A 20,988-nucleotide genomic window follows, 5' to 3' on the forward strand; every position below is an offset into this window, starting at 1 on the left:
AGTGGTCTTGTTAATTGGCCACAGGTGATAGTCAATAGAATGGTGTTTTCCTTAGCAGCATTAAGGAGGGCTGTTTTTCTCAAGTGTCCTGTGATGTTAAGTAAAAACATCTACATTGCCACTCACCCAGACAGTAGTATAGTTCTTTGGTTACTTCAACAATCTCTTAAAAATTCGGAAGAATTGCCATTCTTCAGGGTTAGACCTTGATGTAGGTAGAAAAGGCATCTCTCTTCATGGCATAACTGGGTAAGGCTCAAACAATTTATCCTTTATCCAAACGACAATGGCATCATATTATGAAGATCTTGACACTTAGGCTAAGGATTGGGGCTTCATTCTTTTAGGGAAGACTTTGTCCATGGGCAAGGTTTCAAGTCCTGTTTCAGAAAGATGAATGCGTGTGTCAGAGACTGCTATGCATTTACCAAAATTCATTTTCTACTCTTCCTGGGGACAAAGCTAGACTTGTTTCCCTGTATTTCTTTGGTTATATGAGGCTAGATAATAGAGTTCTGGCTAATGAAACTTGTGTGGAAGTGATATGTGACACTTTGTCAAAGTGGTTAAGAAGTGGGCGTGTCCTCCCTATCTGTTTGCTGATGGAGGCTCTCTGAGCACCTAGATCTGGGTGGGGTCAGGAGACAGACCTTGAATTTTTGAATAGAGATTGCTTGACTAGAAACACTTATATTGCAGGTTAATATGAGTGTGTGTTAAGCCATGGAGATTTTAGGATTTACCTGCAAACAACATCTAGCATTGCTACCCTAACTAACCTTTCAGCCATAGGCAGAATAACTAGGGAGGGGAAGATTTTGGAGTGAATAGGAACAGTTGGGCTGCTCTTGCCAAGATAAAGTAATATCGGCTGATTCTAGAGTTGAGGCAATAAAGAATAGAAAGAATTTTGAAGAAATATTTATTATGTTAGATGTAAAGCATGAATTAAAAGAAAGAGACAAAGATAACTTCAGTATTTTAAGCTGTGAAATTACAATAGTAGTTACCTCAGACAAAAAGGGATAAGTGGGAAGAAGAGCTGAAGTGGGGATAATGATTATGAAGCAGATGCAGTGAATGTTTGGCATATGAGTAACATGAGGAGTTGGAAATACAGGATGGGAGACTAGGTGAGAGCTCAGGGGATAGCTTTAGATTTATGAGTCATTAAAGTCTGCAAAGAAACTGAGAGGAGTGGCAGAGGAGAAGTGTGATGGTAGCATAGATGAAGATACTACTGTTAAGAGAGAAATAAGAATCAGTAAAGAAGACAGAAAACCACTAGACAAATAAAAGGAAAGAGCAATGTGGTGGCAGAGAAGAGTTTGTTAAGTAGTTTTTTTTTAACACTGACAAATGATTCAGTTAATCAAAAACGACAGGGAATGAGAAAGGGCCATTTGCTTTGACTTTTTAGGCTCCTTCCTTGGGGCATCTCTCTGTATGACTGTGATAGATCTATACATGCATATATTGCTGCCATGTAATTTTAAAGGGGTGGTCACTGGGCTGGCCAAGTGTAAGCCCAAGGCAAAGGAAGCTTGGAAATGCATCAGACACATTATGGATTTAGTACATGTTTCAACATCTGACAGATATTTGTTGAACATCTTTTATACACTAAGCATTAAATAAAATGGATAGAATGGGAGTTGGTCATACCACTAGCCATAATACTGAGCCATAGGTGCCGTGATGTGCTATAAACAAGTGCCTTGGGGACACAAGGCTGGGGTTGACGGAGTGTTTTTCAGGCCTGTGGGGATGGATCACAGAGAAGGTGATATCTAAGCAAAGTGAATTCAAACAGAGTACAGAATGAGCAAAGGCAAACAAGCTTGTGGACGGGAAAGAATTGAGGAACAGTGAGAGGTCATGTGTAGATAGATTTCTGGGTGATAAGGCTGGAAAAGGAAGGCCTTTGGGACTTGTTCTGTAGCAGTGTGGCTCTACTGAGGATTTTAAACGGAGGAGGGACACAGATCTGTTCTTTGGTAAGACGGTTCTGGTAGCCTTGAGGAGGAGGGATTAGAGATGGGAGAAATTGGAAACATGGAGGCCCATTACGATTCTAACAACTGTCAGGTGAGAAACACTGAGGCTCAGTAAGTAGAGTAGCAGGCCCGGAAGGAAGGAGAAAACAGATCTGAAAATGTTTTAGAATCAGAAATGGTAGAATTCTCTGACTAACTGGATGTTGAAAATGGGTGGCAAGTTTAAGAAAAATTCAACAATGTTGCCTAAATTTGAGGAAGCAATTACAGGTGAAAGGGGTGGGGAATTGATATTATATATCTAGATTATTATCCATCACATTCAATCTGGGAAAAAAAAATTACCCTCATCCTCAAAGAATATCCAGAATCCAACTTCTTCTCATTGCTTCTTCTTCTGCTCCTCTAGTCCAGGCTGTCGTCCTTCTTGCCTGGATCACTGCAGTGCTTTCTAGTCTCCTTGCTTCTGCTCTTGGCTTTCTATGGTCTATTCTCAAGGCAGCAGCCAAAGTTATTCTGCTAAAATATAAGGACAAGCCTCCCTTCTTCTCAATATCTTTCAATTGCTTTCCGCCTCTCTCAGAGTAAAGCCAAAATTCTCACATAATCTACAAAGGATTATCCAATCTGCCACTCTTCTCTTCCCCCCTCATCCACACATACACACCCACACACCTGTTATCTGCCACCTGGCTCCCTTAGCTCCAGCATCATTGGCTGCCTTGTGTTTCCTATCATACACCAGGTACACATCTGCCTCAGGACCTTTGCACTTGCTTTTGTCTCTGTTGAGATTGCTCTTTCTTGAAAATCTGCATGGTTCTACTCTTTCACTTTTTTTCAGGTCTTCGCTCAAATATCATATTCACAGAGAGGACTTCCCTGGTTACTCTACCTAAAATGTAAGCATGCCCCTTCTTCTTCCCCTTCTCTGCTTAATTTTGATTCCTAGCACTTTTCATTGTTTAACATATTTGCTTTTTACTTAATTACCTTATTTATTGTGTGTCTTCCTCACTAGAATGTAAGCTTCATGAGAGTGGGATTAAGAAAATTTCTTTTAATGCTATATCAAAGACTGCTTGGCACATAGCCATATTTCTTGAATGAATGAAAGTTCCAGGGAAACGCAACCTATAACAAACAGGCTAAAATTGGGGAATTATTTTCATTGGAATAAAAAACATTGGTATTCCCAGATTGGAATGAGCTAACAATGTTATTCATTAATATTTCTCCAAAGTGTTTTAAATAACATTTAAAATATATTACCTAAATAATAAAGTAACAACAAAATACATTATATAATTATATCTGATTCTGAAATGTTGAAAATGGGACTACAGGAAGAATTTTGAGGACATATAGTATAAAAAGTATGGCCTAGAAACTTGTCTTTTGGATGGGGTGAGGGGTGGAATCAGCCATGCCATCTCTGTGAATTCCACGTCTACATTGGGAGGCTGGATGCAGAGGTTGGTGAGTGGTTGCAAGTCATTGAAGGTCTCAAAGACCTGCTTATATTTATACTTCTGTGAGACAGTAAAAGGTAATTACTTCTTGCCTGTCCTCCACTCTAAACCATTACATTGAGACTCGTATACAACATACGTCATTGTTCTCCTAACATCTCCAAACAATTCACCAATGATGTAACTATGAGCTGTAAGCTTTAGGGAAATTTGTCTTATACAATGAATGAAGTGTAGGTGGAAAATATTATAATTGTGTAATGTTGGAACTAAAGAATTTTGACAGTGAAAAGGGTGAAGAAAATAAAGACAGTCTTATGAATTGCATGATTGATTCATCCATTTGTCAACATTGAATTTTTCCTTTGTGCTAGGCACTGTTCTGGATGGTGGGATGCAAGATTAATAAAAAATAATGCTCATTGCAGATAAAATTCTCACCATAATCAGGAAAACAGGCAGGAAAATGAATAATTATTTTACTGTATAAAATATTATGATAGAATTATATAAAATATGCTATGGGAGGCAATGAGAAGAAAACATCCAATCACAAAGGCCTTTTGTTTGCAGGATCCAGATGTAGCTATGAGGAGAAAAAGCAGTATACACCATTTTGTGCATATATATAGGCTTATAGTAATATAAAATATAAAAATAAATATGTGGAAGTATAAGTTTATACTATTTTTAATTAATAAAATTGATAGCTGAATTTATGAAGGATGCAGCATCCTTGTAGAGGACTGTGTGTTCAGCAGTTGAAAAATTTGAATCTGAAGTTTGGGCCAGAGGTTAGGACAAGAAAGCAACATTTTGATATTATTGATTTATAGGTGATAAAGCTAGGGAAATGAATAAGATTACTCAGAGAGTATAGAGCAAGAAGAGGGTCATGTTTATATATGTGTACGTGTATATATATATGTATGTGTTTATACATCTGTATCTATGTGTGTATATACATATATGTGTGTATTATGTATACATTTATTTAAGGATGGGTGGAGGAAGAGACTCAAAGTTTTCAAATGGTTTTATTGTTCTGTAGAATATTAGGTACCTTCATATCTACAAAAAGTAATCTAGGAACTAGAGAAAAAAGTCATCAAATGTAAAGTTTCCAATGTGGTCTTTCCATTGTGTCAGCAAACATATTACCTGGTTTTTATTAGTCCAACAAAAGCTATGGCTTTTTCAAAAATTCAGGTTTGGATAAAGTCCACACGATTTCTGGATTTTCAAAATCTACCCTATAAGACCATAAGGAGAGTATAGCATGGATCCAATTTTATGGTGTCTATATTTTTCCCCAGGTCGCTTGTTTCTTGCCCTCTTCTTTCCTAATATTTCCTATAGAATTTCTCTGTGGTTTTCAAAATCCCACTGGCATATTTTTGTCGTACCCGACTTTCATCTTGTTGTGGGCTCAGATATTTCGGGAAGATCAAATCACAGAGCCTAATGAAACACAGATAATGGCATTCTTGACTATGTGGTGCATTCATTTCTTAACGAGTTTAGGGGCCACACTATCCGGTAAATGGAAGAGCTGGCACTAAGGAAGTTTGGGTCGCTGGCGGGCGGCAATGTGATTACTGGCTGGAAGAAATGTGGATGAGTTGGTCTATGTCTAATCCTTTTGTGGCTTCCTGTGTGACACACTGTAATGAAAACATCACCGCAAATTATAAGAATTGTCAAAATAGGCTACCAGAAGATTTTTTTTTGCTCTAGAGTTTGTTAACCAAAAAGATCCAGTGCGTTGTATTACACATATAGGCCGCTCTTGCTCAGTGGATGTACCTAGGAGCTGACCAATTAACATGTGATAAGAAAGTTAAACCCTCTCTGAAGTCAATGGATTGGGGTCCAGGGGACATTTGCTTCATAAATTGGAATATAGAAATAGGTTGAAAGTCAAGTTTCACTCCTGGGACTAAAATCATATTTGCTTTTCAACACTAGATATTTAGTTTGAGTATTAAAGATAGCTGTACCATTTTTACACTTACCATATTTAAGAGATTTTGGGTGTACGATGTAATAGTTAACTATGGGCAGACAAATTCTCTTCTACAAAACTGTTTAATCATTGAGGTCCTTCCAAGAAATTTATATACTAATCGTTTGTTTGGGGCCAGGTAATGTAGATTAAAGTTCTTTGGGAAAGTAAGTATCTTAACCAATTCACTATTGAAACCACACCGTTATAGTAATAATAGGTATAGTGCTAAGTGCTTTTCGATGATTTTCTCACTTTCTCCTCCCAAGAGCTCTAGAGACATGTTCTACTATTCTCCTGTTTTACAGATGAGGTGTCAGAAACAGGCACATGCAAGGAGCAAGGGCAACGTCAAGATTCAAACCAGGGAGTCTGACTCCAGAGCCCGTGCCCTTAGCCACTCACCTAGTCTCTGACCACCTCTGTATACTTTCTCATGAGCTGCCACATACTTTATCTCATCTGAGTTTCTCAGTGCTGTGAAGCAGGCTAATAAAGACAAGTACTCTGACTTTGAAGATGAGGTTCATAGACAATTAAGTGACTTGTACAGAGTCTCATAAAAAAATCTGTGACAGATTGGACTAAAGTCCAGGGTTCTTAATTCTATTTCAGGCTTATCTGTTAATCAACTTACTTCCTTTAGAGAGACTATAATTTTTCCTAGGAAAAAACAACGAAGTGTTCTAATGCAGTATATGTGTGCTTTAAAAAATATATATATCATTAACATTTCTCCTAAAGATAACAAACTGTGAAAGCAAATTAACTTCTCTTTGATGCATAAATTCAATAGGTAGTTGCAAGGCAGTCTTGAGGGGCCAGAAATAAAACTTTGGAAGTATTTGGCTTACAGGTAGTAGCTGAGGTCATCAGAAAAGAATGGGCTCCCCCGGGAGGAGTATTGTGAAAGTATCATGCAATGGTCAACAAGGAAATGAAACCCAAAAAAAGATTCTGATGCATATGATTAAGAGTTTGAAATAGTTCAAGACGATTACTCTATTTTTAAATGGCTCCCACGGCCACCTCTCCTTAACCTAAAGCACCAAGTCGTTAAACACAAACTTAATGCATGCTCAATACGTCGAAAATTCTAGGCAGAGGAGGCCAAAGATGACAGAATAAGCCCCACCTTTCAAGGAAGGTCTTTTCAATAAGGAACAGGCAATATGGCAATAGTGTTAATAAAAGACAGAATGTAAGAAGTGCCATAAGAAAAGTGAAAAATACAATGGGGTTCAAGGAAGGGTGAGAGCACATCTGGTTGGGGGCAATCCAGAAAGTTTTGCTGGGGAAACATTTTGTAGGATGGGTATGGTTTCAACAGGGGAGAGAAGTGTGTGGGGTGAGGGTATCAGGAGAGGTTCAACAGAGTGTCTTTCAATCCACAAATTGAGAAAGAGAATGGAAGGAAGTTTATATTTTACCCTAATTTCTTAAAATTATACCTATTTTTAACAGTTCTCTGCAAAAAAAGAGAAACATGAAATATACTATAATTCAATCTAAAACTTTATGTTGATAAAGCTTTTCTTCCAAGAAAGTTAAAGAATTGTGCAATCAAGATAATCTGAATGATTATGTCCTTTGTAGTAAGTGGGAACGAAAAAAAAATCGAGTGGCTAAGTAATTGGTCTTGCAAGAAAAAGTCACTGGGAAGTTAAAAATAGAGTTAGTGCCATCTTTGGAATTTCTTCTACTTCTGCACTTCTTAGTACGAAATGACAGAGATTATAAAAGCTTAATTCTGGAATTGAAAAATGGACATGAATGAAATGAGTAAAAAATGTTTTATAGTTGCAATCAACAACTTTTTATAACAATTTCTTCTTAAATATGGTTAAGTTTACAAAGGTCCTCTGCTTTACACAAACGTCCCAAAGCTATTTTCTACCTGATAAAAATCTCTCGGCTCATCATGCTAAAATGTCTGAGACTCATTAAAACATACCAAATACATTCCACTTACCAAATGAACGAAAGTACCAGAAGGTTGCTATGCTGAACACAACCTATATAACAAACATGTGTGGCAACTCCCTGGGGACCTACTAAATTGCGGTGGTAACAGATGGTGAACTCAGTCCTTAGCTAACAGTTCGAGAGTCACGCTTCTTTCAGGGCACAAAGCATCATTTCCCAGAAATTCTTACCCAAAAGTGTTTAAATTATTAGCACTTAATTATGTTTAAGCTAATACAAGCACCATCATGGTTCAGAATAAGGGAAACTGAGGGATGGGGAATCTGTGGTGAATACATTTGAATTTGAGAATGGCCAAATCGTTTTTATACAATATTGTCAGGCTGATTTAGGTGAAGCTTGAAGCTGGTTTTAGTGGACTCAAACTTCAACTCCTGAGAAAGAAAAATGGAATTTTCTTATGAGTGAAAATAATGTTCTAATCACATGATTTAGGGACTTTCTAATCTGATTTTCTGTCGATTTGATAACAGGAATTTAGTCTAAGCTGAGAAAGAAATAACTGATTAATCCATGATAATAGAATACTTGGAAAGTCCTATGTTTAAATGGTTCAAGTCCATTATTTTAAGAAAATTATTTAAAGAGGATTTTGGGGTATTTTTTTGTTGTTATTTCCATATTTGGTCCCTAGTTTGCCTTTAATTAAAGATAGACTTTATTTTTTAAAGTAATTTTAGGTTCATAGCAAAATTGAGCAGAAAGTACAGAGTACCCATATACTCCTGTCCCCATACATGCACAGCCTCCCCCACTGTCTACATTCCACACCAGAGTGGTACATTTGTTACAATCAATGAACCTACATTGATACGTCATTATCACTCGAAGTCCATAGTTTACGTTAGGGTTCACCTTGCTGTTGTACATTCTATGGGTTTGGACAAATGTATGATGATATGTATCCATCACTGTAGTATCATTCAGAATAATTTCACTGTCCTAAAAACCCTCTGTGCCCCACCAATTCATCCTTCCCTCCCTCCCTAACTCCTGGCAACCACCGATCTTTTTACTATCTCCATAGTTTTGCCTTTTCTAGGACATCATATGGTTGGCCACATACAGTATGTGGCCTTTTCAGATTGGCTTCTTTCACATAGTAATATGCTTTCAAATTTGCTCCATATCTTTTTATGGCTTGATAGCTTATTCCTTTTCAGCACTGAGTAATATTGCATCGTCTGGGTATACCACAGTTTGTTTATCCATTCATCTACTGAATGACACCTTGGTTGCTTCCAAGTTTTGGCAAGTATTAATAAAGCTGTTCTAAGCATCCTTGTGCAGGTTTTTGTTTGGACCTAAGTTTTCAGTTCCTGTGGGTAAATACTAAGGAGTGTGATTGCTGGATCGTATGGTAAGAATATATTTAGTGTTGTAAAGAAACTGCCAAACTGTCTTCCAAAGTGGCTTACCACTTTGCATTACCACCAGTAATGAATGAGCTGTCCTGTGCTCCACATCCTCACCAGTATTTGGTGTTTTCAGTTCTGCATTTTGGCTGTTCTAATAGGTTAGTAGTGATGATATCTCGTTTTAATTTGCATTTTCCTAATGACATATGATGTATGACATCTCTTCATATGCTTATTTGCCATTGGTATATCTTCTTTGGTGAGGTCTTTGTTTAGGTCTTTTGCCCATTTTTTTAAACCAGGCTGTTCATTTTCTTATTGTAGTTCTTTGTATACTTTGGATACCAGTCCTTTGTCGGATGTGCCTTTTGCAAATATTTTCTCCCAGTCTGTGGCTTGTCTTCTTATCCTTTTGACACTGTCTTTCACAGAGCAGAAGTTTTTAATTTTAATGAAGTCCAGTTTATCAATCATTTCTTTCATGGATTATGCCTTTGTTGTATCCAAAAAGTCATTGCCATACCCAAGGTAATGTAGATTTTCTTCTAGGTTATCTTCTAGGAGTTTATAGTTTAGTGATTTTCATTTCGGCCTGTGAACCATTTTCAGTTAATCTTTGTGAAAGGTATAAAGTCTGTGTCTGGATTTATTTTTTCTGCACATGGATGTCCAGTTGTCCCAGCACCATTTGTTGAAAAGACTATCTATTCTCCATTGTTTTGTCTTTGTTCCTTTGTCAAAGATGAGTTGACTGCAGACGGCCCCTGACTTACAATGGTTTGACTTACTATATATATATATATTTTTGTGAGGAAGATCAGCCCTGAGCTAACATCCGTGTTAATCCTCCTCTTTTTGCTGAGGAAGACCTGCTCTGAGCTAACATCTATTGCCAAACCTCGCCCTTTTTTTTCCCCTAAAGCCCCAGTAGATAGTTGTATGTCATAGTTGCACATCCTTCTAGTTGCTGTATGTGGGACTCGGCCTCAGCATGGCCGGAGAAGTGGTGCATCGGTGTGCGTCCGGGATCCGAACCCAGGCCACAAGTAGTGGAGCGTGCACACTTAACCACTAAGCCACGGGGCCGGCCCATGACTTACTATATATATATATATATATATTTTTTTTTGTGAGGAAGATCAGCCCTGAGCTAACATCCGTGCTAATCCTCCTCTTTTTGCTGAGGAAGACCGGCTCTGAGCTAACATCCATTGCCTAATCCTCCTCCTTTTTTTCCCCCAAAGCCCCCCAGTAGATAGTTGTACGTCATAGCTGCACATCCTCCTAGTTGCTATATGTGGGACACGGCCTCAGCATGGCTGGAGAAGCGGTGCGTCGGTGCGCGCCCGGGATCCGAACCTGGGCCTCCAGTAGCGGAGTGCCGGCCCATGACTTACAATATTTTCAATTTAACAATAGGTTTATTGGGATGCAACCCCATCGTAAATCGAGGAAGATCTGTATCTTTCTGTGGGTCTATTTCTGTGCTCTCTATTCTGTTCCATTGGTCTATTTGCCATTATGGGGTAATTTTTTAAAACAGTATACAAATTATAATTAGTTGTTATTCTAGATTTACTAACAAAAGAGAAAACTCTTCTTACATGCTCTTCAAAGAGGTCAAAATATTTTAGTTATACTAATTAATTTTTTCAAGTCTGTGAGACACAACGGGCAGAAATAAACTTAATTCTTTTTCCAGTGAGTTGTGAAGTGGGATATCCAAATTTCCAGAGGAAAGGTCTGGAATTTTGGGTCTTGGAGGGAGGCTTCTTTGTCTTTTCTTTCCACGGCTGACACTTAGACTCTGCACTGGGTTGACTAGCTTTCTCACGCTTCACCCTCTCCTGGCTGGGGCAGAGAAAGTTCCCATGCCTAGAGGCTTGTGCTCTACAAGGTGAATTTGAATGTGAAAGAACTAATTCTGCTGGAAAGAAAGGGTGTGGTGGGAAGGGTTTCTATACTCCTGAGGCTTGCCTGAGGGCAGAATGAAGTGCTCAAATTTCCCTCCCTTCCCTGCCTTTCCCTTTCCTTTTGTGCTCTCTCTCCCATTTAACTAAAGATTCCTTTGCAAACAGACTCACTGCAAATGTAGTGTTTCTAAAATTTGTTTTCTTGAATTATCTTTTTCAAAATGCAGATTCCTAGGCTTGACCATCCAGAAGTTATGATTCCTCAGGTGTGACTGGGTCACAGGAATCTACCTTTTGAGCAAGCTTCCAGCAGGTGTTCTAATGCAGACGGCTCCAGAATGCACTTGGAGAAATTTCAGCATAGAGGTAGTTTAATACTAATGAATCAAGTGCTAGAGTGTTAAAACAACTAAGTGAAAACAAGCAGCAAAAGATGTACTAAATACCATTTAAAATTCAAGATCTTGCCAATTAAAAATGTACATAATCAAATCAAACATCGGGAATGCTTCTGAGAGGTTACTATTTCTAATATTTTCTATTAGGAACAATGGACATGCGAAGATGTATATGCCCATACATATAACTAATGGATCCAGAAGATTACAACTAGGCTCAAGAGAAGGCACACAAGTGGTATTAGCATTTATTGATGTGACTTGACCATGAGTTTTCTTATTTGATACTGCATATTCCCCTAAATTTATGTTTTCCAACTGAACATATCATTAACGGGCCTAAAATGGAAATTAAATTTTTAGATAATTTGCTTTCAAGTGCTGGTACTTTCTAGGAAAGAATTTATGTTAAACTAAAAATTGATAGAACACGAAGGTGGAACTCATTTCACTAGTCCATGAGTCCATTTCCTGACTGCAAAATACTTTCTGATTTCATTTTTTTCTGTTTATCTTTATTAAAATTCCACATTGCTCATGCCCAAGGTATCTCGAATGTACCTCTTTCCTTGTGATCTATATGGGTTTAGCCAAGGTGTATTTCCAACCTGATGTAGGATCTGATTCTTCACTAAGATAGTACTCACAAGAAGCTTTTTTCATTTAACAGCACACTACCCTCTCTTTGAAAATTTATTTGAAAGATGTTAAGAAAGATATGGTAGAGCCAAACCTTGTATGTGTCAAACTGAACGGGTTGCATAGTCTCTATTTTAAAACCTTAGGATCTTTAGTATTTTTCAAGGAACATAAAAAAATTCCTCCACCAATGATTAAATATATAATTAAACCTATTTTGGTAATAGTTAGCTTAATTTTATTATTAGCTTTTCAAGAACAATATGAACAAAGCTTTTTTATGATTTGTCCCTGGAAAGCAAATGTCAGCTTCTATCACAACTCAGATCTCTTTGTAGGTGAAATCCAACATTAGTAACTCCTCCCTCCTCTCACGGACTAATACGTTCTGAATGTAATAGCTTGATTGATTCATTTAACAACTGTTTATTGAGAGCCTACCTCAGGCAGGGCATTGTTCTGGCACTTCATGCAAATGAAGCCATTCCAGATTCCATCATTCAGTTCTAACAACTTTTTCTATTAAAAACATTTACAAGACTGAATCATTCACACAGTTAAAAAAACTTCACAACGTGCTACTGTTGGAAGGAGAAAATAAAGGCTTCTCCTCATCTTACCCTGTTTGTATCCAATTCCCCAGGATTAACTATTTTTCAGATATTCAAAGACACTCTTCTAGACAATTTTTTTTTTGTGTGTGTGAGGAAGATCAGCTCTGAGCTAATATCCATACCAATCCTCTTTTTCTGCTGAGGAAGACCGGCTCTAAGCTAAAATCTCTTGCCAATCCTCCTCCTTTATTTTCCCCCAAAGCCCCAGTAGATAGCTGTACGTCATAGTTGCACATCCTTCTAGTTGCTGTATGTGGGATGTGGCCTCAGCATGGCCGGAGAAGCGGTGCGTCGGTGCGCGCCAGGGGCGCCAGTAGCGGAGCGTGCACACTTAACTGCTAAGCCACGGGGCTGGCCCTAGACAATTTTCTATGCATGTACACGAATACAAATATACATATAGAAACATTTGCATAAGCTGTTTATAATAAAATGGAATAACATTAAAGATATTGTTTAGCAATTTGCTTTTAAATTTCAATAAATATAAAATATTTGTACATGCCAATTATCTCATTCTTATTAGCAGATAGTTTCCTATTACTGAACATTAACTTACCTTAATTTTTTTTTTTTTTTTTTTTAACCCAGTTCCATCTCTTTTTTTATTGCAGTAACATTGGTTTATAACATTGCAAAAATTTCAGGTGTACATCATTGTACTTCTATTTCTGCATGGACTACATCATGTTCACCACCAAAATACTAATTACAACCCATCACCACACACATGTACCGAATTATCCCTTTCACCCTCCACCCTCCCCCCTTCCCCTCTGGTAACCACCAATCCAATCTCTGTCCCTATGTGTTTGTTTATTGTTGTTATTATCTACTACTTAATGAAGGAAATCATACGGTATTTGGCCTTCTCCCTCTGACTTATTTCACTTTGCATTATACCCTCAATGTCCATCCATGTTGTCACAAATGGCTGGATTTCGTCGTTTCTTATGGCTGAGTAGTATTCCATTGTGTATATATACCACAGCTTCTTTATCCATTCGTCCCTTGATGGGCACTTAGGTTGCTTCCAAGTCTTGGCTATTGTGAATAAGGCTGCAATGAACACAGGGGTGCATGTACCTTTGCAAATTGGTGTTTTCAAGTTCTTTGGATAAATACCCAACAGTGGAATAGCTGGATCATATGGTAGTTCTATCCTTGATTTTTTGAGGAATCTCCATACTGTTTACTATTTACAATAATAGTATAGCAGATGTGGTTATGCATATAATTGGATACAGTTTTGCTAATATTTATATATGATAAATCCTAAAGAATCTTAGCATTAGAATTGCTAGGTCGAAATCAGATACATTTAAAAGTTTTAATAGGTAATAACAAATGATATTTATATTAGTTTTCTAATGTTGTGTAACAAATTACAACAAATTTCATGGCTTAAATAAGACACATTTATTTTCTCACAGTTTCCAAGGCCCAAGAGTCCAGGCATGGTTTAGCTAGGGTCAGAGTCTCACAGGCTGCAATCAAGGTGTCGGATGGGGCTGGGGTTTCATCTGAGGCTTGGGGCCTCTTCCAAGCTCTCCTAGTTATTGGCAGAATTCATTTCCTTGCAACTGTAGAACTCATGCTGTCTTGCTTCTGCAAGACCAGAAGGAGAGACTCTACTTCTGACTGTGACCTCTAGACCTTCTCTTAAAGGGCTCATCTGATTATATAATCCACCCAGGATTATATCCCTTTTAATTAACTTAAAGTTGACTGATTAATTACACCTGCGAGTCTCATCCTTTTTGCTGTCTAATGCAATATAATCAAGAGAATGACATCCCATAATTTTTGCCATATTCTATTGATTAGAAACAAGTTATAGGTCTCACACACACTAAGTGTGAGGGGAGTATAAAGAGGTGTGGGTCATTGAAGGTCATTTTAGAATTCCATGTACCACAGTATTCTAAGAGTGTTATATTTTCACCAAACTTTTTGAGGAAGGCTTTATCATTCAGGGTTTAGTCAGGAAAACTCAATGAATTCCATAAATTAGAGATTTTAGTACTTGGAAGAAGAAACTTCTACACCATTGGAAGGGCTAAGGAAGCAGATCCAGATAGCTGACAGCAATGATTTCTGGCTGTAGCAACAACATGGGTAGTTCTAATTTAGAACTTGCCAGTAAATTGCAAAAATCTCCAAGAATCTCTGGGAAGCTCTGACCAGCTACCTCAGTCAGCAGCGGGGAAATGGGTGGGGCTCTAGAGCTAGTCAGAATCTCACATATGCACTCATCTGGCTGCAAGGACCTCTGGAGAATGGTAGTCCTTCCCTTCCTTTGGCGTCCCTAATCTGGCACAAGTGTATCTCATTAGCATGGTATCTGGAACCAGGCAATGAAGGGGCTTTGGAGAAAGGCAATTCCTGGTGTCTCTTCTTGTGACGAAAGGGACCTTAAAAGGGGAAATAGTGATGCTGAGCTAACACCAGACAATCTCGTGCCCGTTCCCCACATCGATTTCAACACTAAAAATGGTCAGTTTTTAAAAATTTGCCATTCTGAGAGGTGTGAAAAATTGTTGCGTGTAAGGGTAGTTTGAAGTTGCATTTGCTTGATCACCAGTAAGGTGGATCATCTCTTTGTTCTAATACTTTAATCCAATCTAAGCAATAATTCCAGTTTATATCTCTTGGAAGACACTGATACAAACTTGGGATATCTAAACCTGTTTCTACATATAATATTCAGGCTGCCCTTAGTCCCCCCATTCAACTGCTGATTTAAAAAGAAGAAAAAACAGAGCCAATTCTGGAAATCCAACTTCATCTTTCATTTTCAGGGTTTTGTTAAAACTACTCTATGATAAAGAAAATACTTAAATATTCAAACAAGGCCAAGGATCAGATAGCGTGGATAACTCTAACGAGTTAAATAGGGAATAATTAAAGGGGAAATAACATTTTTTATCAGTGCCCTCGTATTAAATTTAGAAGACATCAATGTTGATTGTTATAGTTTACATTTAAAAAGTAATTTGAATTTCTTTCTTTCAACTTCATATCTAGCCATAAATTGTTGTTTCTAGACATAATAAGTGGATAAAACACAAAAATGCTTTATATCCAGACTTCCATGTCATCAATAATTCAAAGGCTAAAAATGGGGCCTAGTGACAATCATTGCTATTTTAAAAGAATCATTATGTTTAATTTCTCTCACTAATCAGTCAAACTTGGAAAGCATACATTGATATTCCTTTTATGTGACACTTTTTTGTTTCATATATAGTTTAGGGTCATTTAGCTGTTAAATTTATATGTTGTATCTGTGGTTTCACTTTCTGTGGTTTCAATACCCACAGTCAACTGTGGTCTGAAAATATTAAATTGAAAATTCCAGAAATGAACAACTCATAAGTTTTAAATTGCATGCCATTCTGAGTAGCATGATGAAATCTCGTGCCATCTTGCTCCATCCCACCTGGGATGTGAATCATCCCTTTGTCCAGTGTATCCATGCTGTATATGCTACCTGTCCATAAGTCACTTAGTAGCTATCTCAGTTATCAGATCAACTGTCACAGGATCCCAGTGGTGCTTGTGTTCAAGTAACATTTGTTTTACTTAATAATGGCCCCAAAGTGCAAGAGTAGTGATGCTGGCAATTCGGATATGCCAAAGAGAAGCCATAAAATACTTCCTTTAAGTGAAAAGGTAAATGTTCTAGACTTAACAAGGAAAGAAAAATAATTGTATGCTGAGGTCGCTAAAATTTATGGTAAGAACAAGTCTTCTATCCATGAAATTGTAAAGAAGAAAAAAGAAATTTGTGCTAGTTTTGCTATGGCACCTCAAATGTGTACATATAAGGAAAAAACATAGCATATACAGGGTTGGTACTATCTGCGGGTTTCAGGCATACGCTGTGGGTCTTGGAACTTATCCCCTGCAGATAAAGGGGGACTATTGTATTAGCAAGCTTTGCTTTTATCTTCAGAATGTCTATTGTGATTCCGTTTTTAATTTGACCAACAGAATACTAGGTGAACAGCAAATAAATTGCATTTCTTGATAAGCCCGAATATGATTATTTTTCATTCTGTTCATTATTGAATGCCTTATACGTACTCTACAAAAATACTATCTCAATTACTACCCACTGAGCAACAATTCCACCTATTACATCAATACAATTCAATAATATTTTAGGAATGTTCTTGAGCAAGTGATTGTATAAGGTGGGAATTTTCTAACTTTAGTAAGAAATAAACCCCTAAATTTCCATGGTTAACAACAACAGAAGTTAATTCTTACTCATGGAACAGTCTGATGCAGCTGTTTCTAATCTGCATGCAGCTTTCCTCCATGTGGTGATTCAGGGATCTAGGTTTCTATTATCTTGTGGATACGTAATCTCCTAGGACATGAGGGATGTTCTCTGCATCCAGCTTGCAGTGGGAAAATCCCCAGTAAAATCTTTCAGTTGATAAAATTGCCTCTGCGAGAAGATCAGACTAAGTGTATGGCACTCAGAGAAACCATTGGACAAAATGGCTCATGCAAAAAAGCAAATTAAGTATTTAGCTTTCCTCAAGAAAGGCTGGAGTCTCCAGGCATGCTCTTTAAATTGAAAGAGAAATCTGGGAGTGTATATGTCTGTGTGTGTGTGTGTGTGTGTGTGTGTGCGTGTTGCAGAGGGAGGGGATGGTGGTGGTGGCAGTGGTGTTGAGAAAGCAAAAAACAGAAACGAAAACATAAACAAAGAAAATATGAGACCATATCTTGAAATGAACTGTGGTCATTTCATCAAAGAAACCTATCATTTTTTTGGATAAAATTGTATTGCTAAGGAATCCATGAACCTGGACTAAAGGCCTGTGATTGTTCATGGTTTAAAACAAGTCTTGGGACTCCGTCCTTCTCCTGTGCAGCCTTCTGTGAGACTTATTGTAATGACCACTTCAGTCACAGCCCAAGAGGATGCTGAAAAGGAAAACAATCTCTTAGAGGATGGAGGCAGGCAGATCTTCCTAAGGTATGGAATTAGGGCCTAATTAAGGAATACTTCCATACCCTTGACTGAAAGATCTCATAATGTTTGCCCAGTGGGATTTCAGAATTGCTACAAGCCAGTGCGTTCTGTGTGTCTTTCAACCACCCTATTTCCAGTAAGACTTTTACTATGGTTACTGTTCCAACACTGTGCACTGAGTGACTGTAGGAAAGATGGATTCACAGTTGAAAGTGATTTAGAGATGACTATGCATCCCTCAAAGATAATGGACTTTGAAGAGGATGGGCCTCTGGCTTTCTCCCTTGAGGAGGGCTTGAATGGATCCATGTGTGGAAAAAAGGGAGCAAAGGAATGTTTGGTGCTCAGAAAAGTTGACTGTGGCAAACATATTCATGCTCACCCAATGTTCCATCTGCTCCCCCACATATCCCAGCCTGCGTCCCTGATTGTGTGGAACAGCGTTCCTTGCAAAGTGCCAACAAAGTGCCAATTCTGGGAGTGGAGGGAGCAGGTAGCATGAAGAGTGAGGCATGGAATTGAGAGAAAAGACAAAAAGTAGCAAAGTTGGACATGTTTAAGACATGTTTTACTTATTTTAAAATTTATCTAGGAATAAACAGAATCCATCATCCATTTGAGAGAAATAGTAGTAGCTGACATTTATCAACCATTTGCCAGCCACTGTATCAACTCATTTAGTCATCACAATTGCCCTGTGAGTTGGTGCTATTATTATTCTTATTTTACAAATAAGAAAACATACCCAGAGTGAAGTTAAGCAGCTTTTAAGTGGCACACAGCTGGTAAGTGGCAAAGATGGTATAAGTGACTTGAAGCAGATTTATAAACAGAGCAAAAGGCAAAGTCAGGAGAGTGTCAAGAACAAAGGTTAGGGGCCGGATCCATGGCTTAGTGGTTAAGTGCACGTGCCCCACTACTGGAGGCCCGGGTTCAGATCCCAGGAGCGCACTGACGCAGTGCTTGTCCCGCCATGCTGAGGCCGCGTCCCACATACAGCAACTAGAAGGATGTGCAATTGTGACATACAACTATCTACTGGCACTTTGGGGAGAAAAAGGGAAAAAAAGGAGGAGGATTGGCAATAGATGTTAGCTCAGGGCCGGTCTTCCTCAGCAAAAAGAAGAGGATTAGCATGGATGTTAGCTCAGGGTTGATCTTTCTCACAAAAAAAGAAAAAAAAAAAAAAAAAAAAAGAACAAAGCTTAGAGTACCAGAAGGCTGAGTCGTTATAATAATTGGTATGTTTGCCGGAAGGGGCTACGTGAAGGGTGGGAAGCACCAGAGATGGGTTATTTCCAACTCTACTCTGTGGATTTGCTAACTAGGTGACAGTTATTTGAGCAGAAAATTTTATGATAAAATTTTACTTAAAGTTGTTCCTTTTTTTCCCTTTCTTTTTTTGTATTTCAATCATGAACCTATGTGAAATTGGTTTAGCTAAAATACATGATAGGTATTTTATAAATCAAATTTCAAATTCCAAATACTAGTTTAACACTATATAAAATTAGAATAGGATTTCAAATTTAACTTAAAAATCATTTTACGTATAAGACGTGTTATTCTTTGAAATGGTCTCTTTAAAGTTTCCATAAATATTGCATTTTGAAAGGAAAAAAAGAACAAAATGTAGTAGTTTACATTGAACTGTTGGTGTTTGATGATTTTTTTGCTTTAAATTGAGTTTAATATATTATTCTTCAAATCTAAGGTTTGCTGTTAGTGCTGCCAAACTATAGATGCCATCAAAAATAACGAGGTATTATTGTTACTATATTTTGTTATAAGAACCACCAAATTCAAAAGTATCATGACTGGTATTTTCCTGTTCGCTAGGCACTATTAATTGGGTGTCAGAATCCTTATTTTATGTTTTATTGCAATACAGACATATGCCACATAAGGACATTACAGTCACCGACAGACCACATATACGTCAGTGGTCCCATAAGATTGGTACCATGTAGCTTAGGTGTGTAGTAAGCTATACCATCTAGTTTTGTGTAAGTACACTCTATGATGTTCACACGAGGGCGAAATTGCCTAACGATGCATTTCTCAGAATGTATCCCCATGGGTACCTGTACCTTATCACTCTGGATTCTTTTCTTTATTTTTAAATTTCAAATTCCAATATTTACATTACTAGAAATTTAAAAAGTAAAAAGAGAAAAGCAAATAAACTACAATAACACTGTGGTCATGCTGTACTTTTGTCTGATCTTTTCCATTTAAAAATATGCATAATTTATGCTGCTGCTATAATATTGTTAATTTTCTCAATGAAAGAGGATACATACAATGAAAACAGAACCTAACCTAAAAGTGATGGCTTAAGATAAATATTCGAGCTTGAAGTAGTCCTCCCGTAAAGCACCCTAAACTTTATGAGTCACCCCATAGTACCAGACACAGATTCTTATGATGGATAAAACCATTTTTCTCCTTTTAGCTGTCATAAGAAGTTGCTCATTGTAAGATCCAAGTTCAGCACTCACAGTGCCAATTAAGAATAACATCTATTTTAGTTCAAACAAATATCTCTTGTTCCAGAAATGACTTAATTGACGTGACCTAATAGGTATACCATGCCCAATGGAGCAATCTCATCTTAGCATGGTTTTTTTCTACAGTTCTCATCACTGTTGCACAAGGTGTCTTGTTGTTGACTTGTGTAATATTAATAATGTTTTCAAAACCTATGCAACAACGTAATGAACTCAGAGAAGGCTGCAATGGCACATAAAGTGCTGAACAAGCACACTCCAGTTGACACGGGAATCTTTTGTGATTCACATCAGTACTTCAAAAGCAAATTATGTGCATCATTATTTTGTATTTTATTCCCTGGGATAAATTTAACAATATTAAGGAAACATCTAAGGAATGCTCTCATATTCTAAAGGATAAATAAAATGTTATCATGCTTTTCTGCATATAAATTTTGCTGCATATACCTATAGAAGTTGTGGCTCTAATGAGCAAAGGACTTGTTAAGAAAGAATTCCAGAGCTGCATTTTTTTTTTATTATTTATTTATTTATTTTTTTGTGAGGAAGACCAGCCCTGTGCTAACATCTGCCAATCCTCCTCTGTTTTACTGAGGAAGACTGGCCCTGTGCTAACATCCGTGCCCATCTTTCTTCACTTTATATGGGACGCCGTGACAACATGGCTTGCCAAGCGGTGCTTTGGTGCGCGCCTGGGATCCGAACAGGCAAACCCCGGCCCGCCGCAGTGGAGTGCGCACACTTAACCGCTTGCGCCACCAGGCCGGCCCCGCAGAGCTGCATTTTGAATCCAAAATGACACTTGGTGTTAGGTGATTGACAACCCCCATAAGAAATATTACGTTAAACATTATCCATCCGACTATTTAGATAGTTTAAAATGTCAAGAAATATATTTTCAGGTTTCTGACAGCATTTAAACAATCAACACATAAAATGAAAATTAAAAAGATCTCGATTACTTTTCTACTTTTTAAACTGTAAAGCTAGTTAAAAATAATAGCGTCCTTTTAAAATATCTCACTATCAGATATATAATAATTTCTAATTTTTCTTAATGTTTTAAATAATTCAACAGGAGATAACAGGTAAACTTGATG

Source organism: Ceratotherium simum, chromosome 4, assembly GCF_057802395.1.
Source record: "Ceratotherium simum simum isolate JZ-2026a chromosome 4, ASM5780239v1, whole genome shotgun sequence".
Classification (NCBI taxonomy): Eukaryota; Metazoa; Chordata; class Mammalia; order Perissodactyla; family Rhinocerotidae; genus Ceratotherium; species Ceratotherium simum.